This window comes from Acomys minous, assembly GCF_964271855.1.
Source record: "Acomys minous genome assembly, chromosome: 1".
Classification (NCBI taxonomy): domain Eukaryota; kingdom Metazoa; phylum Chordata; class Mammalia; order Rodentia; family Muridae; genus Acomys; species Acomys minous.
This window is the reverse complement of record NC_140483.1, coordinates 14,153,942-14,164,599: the sequence shown is the minus strand read 5'-3', so window position 1 is coordinate 14,164,599 and position 10,658 is coordinate 14,153,942.

Sequence of the window (10,658 nt, the reverse complement as noted above, 5' to 3'; positions counted from 1 at the left end):
ACGACACAGAGAAGATTAACATGCAAGGATGATACACAAATGTGTGAAGTGTTCCATGTTTAAAGGAAGTCTCGAAAAGCCAAAACAAAATAAATACAATGTCTTTTAAAAAGAAGATAACTGACCAAATGTCCTAAATATTGAATTTGTTTGTCTGTGTAACAGCCCTGGGTATCCTGGAACTCACTCTGTAGATCACGCTGGCCTTGAACTCACAGATCCATGTGCCTCTGCCTCCCTAGTGCTGGGATTAAAGGAGTGTGCCACCACCAAGTTGGCTAATTTTTGAAATCTTGAGAAGATAGTTAATCAGACATACTGGGAAAGTGAATTTAAGTTTAATTCTTTAATTTTTTTGTTTGTTTTTTGAGACAGGGTTCCTCTGTGTAGCCTTGGCTGTCCTAGACTCACTTTGTTGACCAGGCTGTCCTTGAACTCACAGCGATCCACCTGCCTCTGCCTCCCGAGTTTGAAGCCTATATTTGCGACATAGAAGTACTCTGTCAAATAAGAGGAGGGGGAGGTAGGAAGGAAGGAGGAAGGTGGGAAGAGGAGGAGGAGGGAAAGGAGGTGCAGATGGGTCAGTGATTGGGAGCACTGGCTGCTCTTCTAGAAGACCTGGGTTCGGTTCCCAGCACCCAGTTCTCAAACTGTAACTCCAGTTCTAAGTGATCAGATACCCTCTTCTGACCTCTGTGGGCACTGTGCGCAGGCGGTACACAGACATACATGCAGGCAAAGCATTCACATACGTAACATTTAGAAGGAATACGAGGAGGGTCTGGGGTATATGTAGTTCAGTTGCTGGAGTGCCTAGCATGCAGGAAGTGCTGGCCTCAGTGGCAGAACACTCCATAAAAGCAGGCACAGTACGCATGGCTGTGATCCCAGCACTCAGGAGGTAGAGGCAAGAAGATAAAAAATTAAAGCTTAGCCGAGGTGTGGTGGCAGTGGCGCATGCCTTTAATCCCAGCACTCTGGAGGCAGAGGCAGGCAGATCACTGTGAGTTTGAGGCCAGCCTGGTCTACAAAAATGAGAACAGGACAGCCAAGGTTACACAGAGAAACCCTGTCTGAAAAAAACCAAAAAAGTAAAATAAAGAATCATCTATTCTTATGAAAATTATCTCAGCTGGGTGTGGTGGTGCACGCCTTTAATCTCAGCACTCGGGAGGCAGAGGCAGGTGGATCGCTGTGAGTTTGAGGCCAGTCTGGTCTACGGAGTGAGTCCAGGACATCCAAGGCTACACAAAGAAACCCTCCTCGAAAAACTAAAGAAAAGAAAAGAGGGCTGGAGAGATGGCTCAGAGGTTAAGAGCACTGACTGCTCCTCCAGAGGTCCTGAGTTCAATTCCCAGCAATCACATGGTGGCTCACAGCCATCTATAATGTAATTTGGTGCCCTCTTCTGGCCTGCAGGTGTACACACAGGCAGAATACTGTATACATAATAATAATTAATAAATAAATAAATTTTTTTAAAAAAGAAAAGAAAAAAAAGTATCTCATTTTTGTTTGTTTTGATTTGATTTTTCAAGCCTTAGTTGTCCTGGACTCACTTTGTAGACCAGGCTGGCCTCGAACTCACATCGCTCTGCCTGCCTCTGCCTCCCGAGTGCTGGGATTAAAGGCATATGCCACCATATCCGGCTTAAAAATGATCGTATTTTTAATGTGTTTATTTTATGTGTATTAGTGGTGGCCTGCATGTATGTATGTGTACCCAGTGCCCTTAGAGGCCAGCAAAGGGCATCAGATTATAATTAGAGTTCTGGGTGGTTATGAGCCACTGTGTGGTGCTGAGAACCAAATGTGGGTTCTCTGAAGAAACAGCAAGTACTCTTAACAGCTGAGCCATCTCTCTAGGTCTTGTTTTTTTTGTTTGTTTTGGTTTTGTTTTGTTTTGTTTTTTTAATGTATGAGTGCATGTACTTCTGCATGCCAGAAGAGGGCATCAGATTCCAGTATAGATGGTTGTGGTTGCTGGGAATTGAACTCAGGACCTATGGAAGAGCAGAGGGTGCTCTTATCCACTAAGCCATCTCTCTAGCCCTGCCTTTTGTTTGTAAGACAGGGTCTTGTATAGCCCTAGATAACTGGTCTTGAACTCCTTATGTAGCAGAGGTTAGACTCAAACTCCTGATCCTCTTGCCTTTACCTCCCAAATTCTGGGATTACAGGATCACAGGCACATGGCGCCATACTCAGTCTGGACTGTAAACTCCTTGAGGGCAGAGACTGCTGAACACAGAACTTCTCTGGATAGCCCAAACTTCCACAAGTTTGCTATGTACTTGTAAATAATGTGAGGCTGGGGTTAAAGGTCAGTGGAGGAGCCACTGTTTAGAATGCACAAAGCCCTGGATACCATCCCCAGTCCCATGACACATAAATACAGTAAAGGTCTGGGATGGAGCCTGAAATGCACAGGTGCAGGCACAGAAGCCTCAGTGAGAAGCAACCAGAGGTCTGCTGTCTATGTACTCCCAAGCTGTGCTGTGACAATAATTAATGTTTGTCCACGTCTTTGAGATCTTCAGATGAAAGGACGTTCATAGAGTCTAGAATTATTATGGGATTCCCATGGCTCTCTCAAAGCCTCGGAACACATTTTCAGAGTACCTGTCATATTTTGCAGACTGGGAAGAGGCCAGGGCTACTCCTCCAATGGTGGTTGAGAGGTGGCCTCCCATCACTCACTGTCTGCAGTGTTCAGGGAAAGCAATTTTGAAAATAAGGCTGGAAAAAAAAAAAAAAAAAAAAAGAAAAGAAAATAAGGCTGGAGATAATGAGGAGCAATAAAGCAAACAGTCCCCTGGCTTCCTGAGCAAAATGAACTGGAGATGTTGGGAAGCGTCCTCTGGTACGGAGCTGCTGGCCTCTGGGATGCTGGTCTGGCCCGGCTTCCAATCTCAGGTCCTGGGTGGGCCTCAGCCACTGACTCCCAGATCTGAGAGCCAGGCTGAGCCTGCCTGGACTAGACGCTGGATGGTCTATCAAGTCATCACAGCTCAAGGTGTGTATTGGTTTAAGGACACCGGCTTGAGAGTCATGATCTCTATTGAGGCTTTAAGGGTACCAGTCTCCTCTCTCTCCCTCTTCCTACCTTTTCCCTCCTCCTTTCCATCCCATTCACCCAACCCTTCTGCATAATACAGATCTCTTTTTAACAAATTTTAGTGTGTGTGTGTGTGTGTGTGTGTGTGTGTGTGTGTGTGTGTGTACATGCCATAGCATGTGTATGGAGATCAGAGAACAACTCGTGGGAGTTAACTCTCTCCTTTCACTACGTGAGCCCTGGGATTGAACTCAGGCCATCAGGCTTGTTGGCAGGCACTTTTCCTGATGCTCAGTTGGCATTCTGTTGTGACTCACACTGGGGGATGTTTAAGCACAGGTTTTCTCCGGCCTCCACGTTCCTTGGAAATAAACTCCCTCTCTCCTTCCCTCTTTACTCTTCTCCTGCATCCTCTGTTTTGGCTGGTGTGGATTGCTGCCACTTCAGCAACAGCTCACTAATGGTAAACAACATCTTCTCTGCGTCCATAGCTGTCACTGCCTAAGTGACATGGAAAGAAAAGGATGCCAACGCCTCTGCAGGCCCAGGCAGACACGGAGTCACAGTGAAGCAGTAAATCAGAAGATGCTGTTAGGGTGTATCTCAACTGGGTTGGAAAAAGATCAAATGTCCTCACCTGTGAGCTAGAGAAAAGAGGAGGAAGGAAGGAAGGAAGGAAAGAATGAAAGTGGGGGGAAAAGGACTTAGCCAAATAGGCCTTCTGCCTGGGGTGACCGTAAAGCCACTCTTGCTTTGCGTTTGGAGGAATGAAAAACCTAATAGACAAAGAGCCAAGACAATGCTCACACCAAATGCTGGTTTCCTCAGCAGATCAGGTCAGTCATTTTCTGTTCTCTGAGGGACAGCTTTGGTTAGGCTGTCGTGTGAGATTAGGCATGCCCAGGCTAAGGTGCTTGGCATACCCAGAAGGCTGTGATATAATAAAAAGGACAAAGCCGGGCGTGGTGGCGCACGCCTTTAATCCCAGCACTCGGGAGGCAGAGGCAGGCGGATCGCTGTGAGTTCGAGGCCAGCCTGGTCTACAAAGCGAGTCCAGGACAGCCAAGGCTACACAGAGAAACCCTGTCTCAAAAAACCAAAAAAAAAAAAAAAAGGACAATAACAAGATCACCAAAGAATCTATGCCAGACTCTAACCTAGAAGGTGTGGGTTCTTTCACATTTGTTTGCGTTTGAAACAGGGTCTCATATAGGCCAAGCTGGTCTCAAGCTCATGTCATTAAGGATGACCCTGAGGTACTGATCCTTCCCGGGTCTGCCTCCTAAATTCAGGGAATCACAGGCAATGTGCAATTTTGAGAGAGAAAGCAGAGGGGGGGGGAGGGTTCAAGAAGAGGGCAGAGAGATTATATTTAAGGACAAATAATATATGCACAAAGTCACTTTTTTTTTGAGACAGGGTTTCTCTGTGTAGCCTTGGCTGTCCTGGGCTCCCTTTGTAGACTAAATTGGCCTTGAATTCACAGCGATCCACCCACCTCTGGCTCCCGAGTGCGGGGGATCAAGGCGTGTGCCACCACACCCAGCCAAAGTCAAATTTCGTTTTGTTTTTGTCTTGGTTCGTTGGTTTGGTTTTTGAGACAGGGTTTCTCTGTGTATCCATGGCTGTCCTGGAACTTGCTCTGTAGAGCAGGCTGTCCTTGAACTCAAAGATGCCTGCCTCTGCCTCCTGTGTAATGGAGTAAAGACATATACCACTCATCTGTTTTTACTTAGTTGTTTAGTCTGGTGTTGGGGTTGGTGGCTGAGGGCCAGCAGGGCAGATCTTTCTGTTGTCTGATGGGTCTGAGAGGAGACCCTCTGAGCACCCTGATGCAGACGCCTTGTTGCCCATCAGCAGAATTTCCAGCTCCTCAGTGCTGTGGGCCAAGAACTTGCAGAAACCACTGGGCAGTGTGTGCTTTGTCTTCTCATTCACACACCCACTTGAGCACACGGACCTGACCCCTGAATTGTCCCTGCAGGGTGCAGCTCGTGCCCTGGATTCTCACCAGCACCCTCCACCTGAGCGGGAGTCTGACTGATGCTGATGAACTCTTGGTTGGGATGTAGATGATTTGGGGATTTAGGGGAGGTCCAAGTGGAGCTGGGATGCTACAGAAGATGGTGGCCAGAGCCATAAACAGCAGCAAGGAGCGGAAAGGGCAGAAGGAGTCGGTTCTGAAATGCAATCTACTATCAGTTGAGCAAATGCATGTCCTCAGAGGCGTCTAGCTGTCACTGATCCCTGCACAGGGACATTGGTGTGGGCAGTCTTTGATTCCTGACTCACACTTTATGAAAACATGCAACTAGGACTGAAAACAACATTAACTTTCTAGTTCTACCTGCCCATGGTGTGTGTGTGTGTGTGTGTGTGTGTGTGTGTGTGTGTGTGTATGTGTGTGTGTATGTGTATGTGTGTGTGTGTGTGTGTGTGTGTGTGTGTACAAGCTGGTGTAAGTGGATGCCAGAGGTCAACTTGGAGAGTTTTTCTCAATTGCTTTCCACTTTATCTCCCCACACCCCTATGGCTTTTCTGTGTAGTCCTGGCTGTCCTGGAATTCTATCTTTTTTTTTTAAGACTTATTTATTTATTATTTATGTAGTATTCTGCCTACATGCATGCCTGCACACCAGAAGACGGCACCAGATCCCATTGTAGATAGTTGTGAGCCACCACGTGGTTGCTAGGAATTGAACTCAGGACCTTTGGAAGAGCAGCCAGTGCTCTTAACCTCTGAGCCATCTCTCCAACCCCTGGACCTCATTTGGTTGTTTTCTTAGGTGGGTTCTCGGGATATGAACTCTGGTCCTTGTGTTTGCACAACAGGCACTTTGCAGACTGGGCCATTTCTCTAGCCCTTGGGTTTCTATTGTTTTTCTTCAGAAAGCACCAAAATAGTGGGCTTCAATGGTTTCTTGGAATTCTTGCTCTCGGTCTTGAGCAACTTCTCTGAGTCCCTGATCACAGGCGAGCCACAGCATCACCAGGGCACGTGTCAGGAATGCACATTGGTTTCAGAAGAACAGAACGAGAGACTAGGTGGAGGCGGCCTGGTGACTGTCCTAACCCCTCTTACGGTGCTCAAACTTGACAGCCGTTGGCCCAAGAGGGAAACCTGTTAATAGATGGGGGAAATTGGGAGTGTGCGTTTGTCCGTTAAGAGTCTACTTTAATGTTGGTATAAATTGCTATTCTTAGCTGGGCTTGGTGGCATATACCTGTAATCCCAATACTTCAGAGGCTGAAGCAAGAGAATTGCTTCGAGTTTGACATCAGCCTGGACTACTTTTAGAAACTTCAAGGTCACCCTGGGATGAATGGAACCTTGTTTTTTGTTTTGTTTTTGTTTTTTTTAATTAATTTTGTCTTTTGTCTGTCTTTGCACCCCAGATTTTACATTTGAAAATGAGAAGTTCTCTATTTTTTCCCTCCTTCCCGAGAGCCTGTTGCTGGTAACATTGCAGTTTTCATCTCTTGTTAGAGCCAAAATTCCTCTCTGATGGCAGCTCCTCCTGTTGACCCGTGGCCTCTCAGCCCTGAAGGTCACAAGGCAAGGAGCTCCGCCCCACACCCCACTCCACACCCCACACCCCCATCTGAAGCAGCCTGGGCCGGCTGGCATGAGAAACGTGAAAGCCTGGCTACCTGACTGGGAAGCCAGTCCCCTGTCCTCAGCAGTCCCACCTGACCCAGTCAGGGTGGCCTAGCAGCTCGGTGGGGAAAACACCTGGTAGACCGGTCTTCATAGAAGAGCTGAAGGCCAGAGCCCAGGAAGCAGACATGCATCCTCTTAACCTTGGCAGAACAACAGCACGTCAGGTGTGTGGGAAGGGCCCTGGGTCCTTCCAGAGAAAGGCGAGCAGGAATGAAGGTTTGGCTGTGGCTCATCCCTCTAAAGCACATGTTGAACTGTGAGCTGCATTAGAAGACTCTAGAAGGTGGGCCTTTCAGAGGTGATTAGGGCTCTGCATAAGTGAATGGATTGACCTGTCTAAGGGATTAATGGATTAGTGAGCCACCTCCAGAGTGGGTGAGCTGTGTAGCTGGAACACTTGGGTCTCCCTGTGCTGGTGTCTGACACCCTGCCCTGTCCCAGGATTCTGCCAGCAAGCCAACTGTCTCTAGCTGTAGGCTCTCATGACCTTGGATTAGAGCTCTGAGCCAAAACAAAGCTGCTTTTTATGTTATACAATGTCAGGTGTTTCATTATAGCAACCCAAGACAGACAGAGAGTGACACTTTATTATTTGCTTTTCTGCCTTCTAAAACTTCAACTGTGCAGTGGTGCATGCCTCTAATCCCAGCACTGGGGAAGCAGAGGGAATTGTGAGTTTTGAAGCCAGGCTGGTCTACATAATGAGTTCCAGGACAGCCAGCATTGCATAGTGAAACCCTGTCTCATAAGAAAGAAAAGGGGCCTGGAGAGATGGCTTAGTGGTTAAGAGCACTGCCTGTTCTTCCAAAGGACCCGGCTTCAGTTCCTAGCACCCACATGGCAGCTCACAACTGTCTGTAACTCCAAGATCTGACAACCTCACACCAATGCACATAAATTAAAATAAAATAAAAATTTAAGAAAGAAGAAAGAAGCCGGGCGTGGTGGTGCACGTCTTTAATCCCAGCACTCGGGAGGCAGAGGCAGGTGGATCGCTGTGAGTTCGAGGCCAGCCTGGTCTACAAAGTGAGTCCAGGATGGCCAAGGCTACACAGAGAAACCCTGTCTCGAAAAACCAAAAAAAAAAAAAAAAAAAGAAAAAAAAAAGAAAAAAAAAAGAAAAAAGAAAGAATTCAACTGAGTTCTTGAAGTAAGGGCTATCAGTTCACTGTCCTGCTTTTGAGACAATACAGTGTTTGTGTGTATGTGTATGCATGTGTGTGCACCTGGCAGTGTGTGTGTATTAGAGACACAGAGTATGTTTGTGTGTTGCAGTGTCAAAGGAAAACTTGTGGCATTTGGTTCTCTTCTAAGGGTCACGTGGATGGGACTAGGTCAGGTGTGCTGCTAATGGCCTTTACCCACTGAACTATGCCACTGGCCCCACTTATGTTCTAACTTTGAATCATATCCACTGAGGACATAACACAGCGTTTTCATCTATTCACCGGAAATATTTGGGTCTTTTCCCTTTTCTTTCTTTGCTCTTTCCCAGTTTCCTTCTAACCTCCAACCTTCCCTTTCAGTGATGCAGATGGAAGATAGGGTGCTACTCACCTCAGCCTCATGCTGGTTTTGAGTTGTTACTAAGATCAAACGGGAAGAATGCTCCAGGTGTGGTGATGCGCCCCTGTAATCCCAGCACTCAGGAGGCAGAGGCAGGCAGATCTCTGTGAGTTCAAGGCCAGCCTGGTCTACAGAGTGAGTTCCAGGATGGCCGGGGCTACATAAACAATGTCTTGAGAAAAGTAGCAATAACAACAAAAACCAACCAACCAACAGACCAACCAAAAATGGTGGGATATTTACCACAATCTATAGTAGATTCAGTCCTTAGATTAAATATCAAAGACAAAACATAAAATCTCTAAGGAAGTCAGATATGGTGGAGCACACCTTTAATTCCAGTGTGAAGCCAGTATGGTCTGCTTCAAGTGAACCTGCTTGAACAGGTTCAAGGACAGTGGCAGGAGTTCATTCAGGCTAGAGGCCAGAGGCCAGGGTGCCTGAGGCACTGTGTCGGCTCTGGAGGAGGGAGGTGTGATGGGGGTGTGGGCACTGAATGGTGTGCTGTGTCAGTGCAGACTTCCATCTTCTGTGATATTTAACTCTGTACATGAGCACTAGAGGGTGAATGATGTCCCTATGTTGTGTGACACCTTAGTCTGCGAGTGGTAGAAAGAAAGAAGCATGAGGCTAGTTTGAATGAAAATGATCCCCATGCTGGGTGTGGTGGCGCATGCCTTTAATCCCAGCACTTGGGAGGCAGAGGCAGGCGGATCGCTGTGAGTTCGAGGCCAGCCTGGTCTATAAAGCGAGTCCAGGACAGCCAAGGCTACATAGAGAAACCCTGTCTCGAAAAAAAAAAACAAAAAACAAAAAACAAACAAAAGACCAGCCAGGTCCACAGAAAGAAGAAAGAAAAAGAAAAGAAAATGGTCACCCCATAAGCTCATTGGGAGTGGCATTATTTGAAAGGATTGGGACAAGTGGCCTTGTTGGAGTATTAGTGGCCTTGTTGGCAGAAATGTGTTACTGGGGGTGGGCTTTGAGGTTTCAGAAGCTTACGCCAGGCCTAGTGACTTATTCTCTCTTCCTGCTGCCTGGCAATCATGAGGTAGAACTCTCAGCTACCTGTCCAGCACCATGTCTGCCATCATGTCACCATGCTTCCTCCCATGACGATAAAGGATTTAACCTCTGAACTATAAGGCAGTCCCAATTAAGTATTTTCCTTTATTTATTTATTTATTTATTTATTTTTTTTTTGGTTTTTCGAGACAGAGTCTCTCTGTGTAGCCTTGGCTGTCCTGGACTCACTTTGTAGACCAGGCTGAGTATTTTCCTTTATAAGAGTTGCCATGGGGGCTGGAGGGATGCCTCAGAGGTTAAGAGCTCTGGCTGCTGTTTCAAAGGTCCTGAGTTCAGTTCCCAGCAACCATATGGCAGCTCACAACTGTCTGTAACTCCAAGATCTGACACCCTCACACAGACATAAATGCAGGCAAAACAACAACAACAACAACAAAACCATCAGTGCACATAAAATAAAAATAAATAAATTATATTTTAAAAAAGAATGTTAAAAAAAAAAAGAAAAGAAAAACAAATTGGCCGAGCCTATTGGTGCACACTTGTAATCTGAGGCAGGGAGAGTTTGAGGCCAGCCTGTTCTACAAAGCGAGTCCAGGACAACCAAAGCTACACAGAGAAGCCCTGTCTCAAAAAGCCAAAGAGAGAGGAAAAGATTGATTACATTTATTTATTTCTGTGTATGTACATGGGTATGGCATGTCTGTGGGGGTCAGAGGTCAGAGGACAACTTGTAGCAATCTCTTTCTACTCTGTGAGTCCTGCTGCAGATGGACCTTGGCTGCAAGCATCTTTACCCAATAAGCTGCTGCCCTTAGCCTGGCTTCAGATGTCTCAATGAAACAAATCGCTTGATGGCGTTGGTGAGAGCAACGGTGAAGAATGTTTCTGTAAGCCAGATTTTTGTTATAACACAAAGTCTGGTGACATTCATGGCAGGGATAGGATTTATCTGTGGAGTCGAGCGTGAAGGAAGTGCTTGTTGGCAGCACAGCGAGGTGGGTTTCTGGATTCAGCTTTGGCTGTGGGTCCACTTTTCATGCCTGCTCTGCTGTTCTCTCTCGTGCTTCCTTTCCCGCCCTCTCCTTCCCAGCACCAGTGCTTAAACACAGCTCAGCTCTTTTTCTACCCCTGTTTCCACCTCACCCGTGATGCTTCCTTTGGTTTTTTTATCCAATAAAAGAAGCAGAATGGAGTTTTGCCTTCCCTGGCAGCCAATCGTCTTGGAGCTTGCTCCAGGCTCCGCCTCCCACACGTCCACTGCCAGTGTCGACTCCTAGGCTCTTGCCCAGATGCTCTTTTTCCATCCCAGGAGCCGATCTCATTGTTCTAAGGCTGAAGCCATCC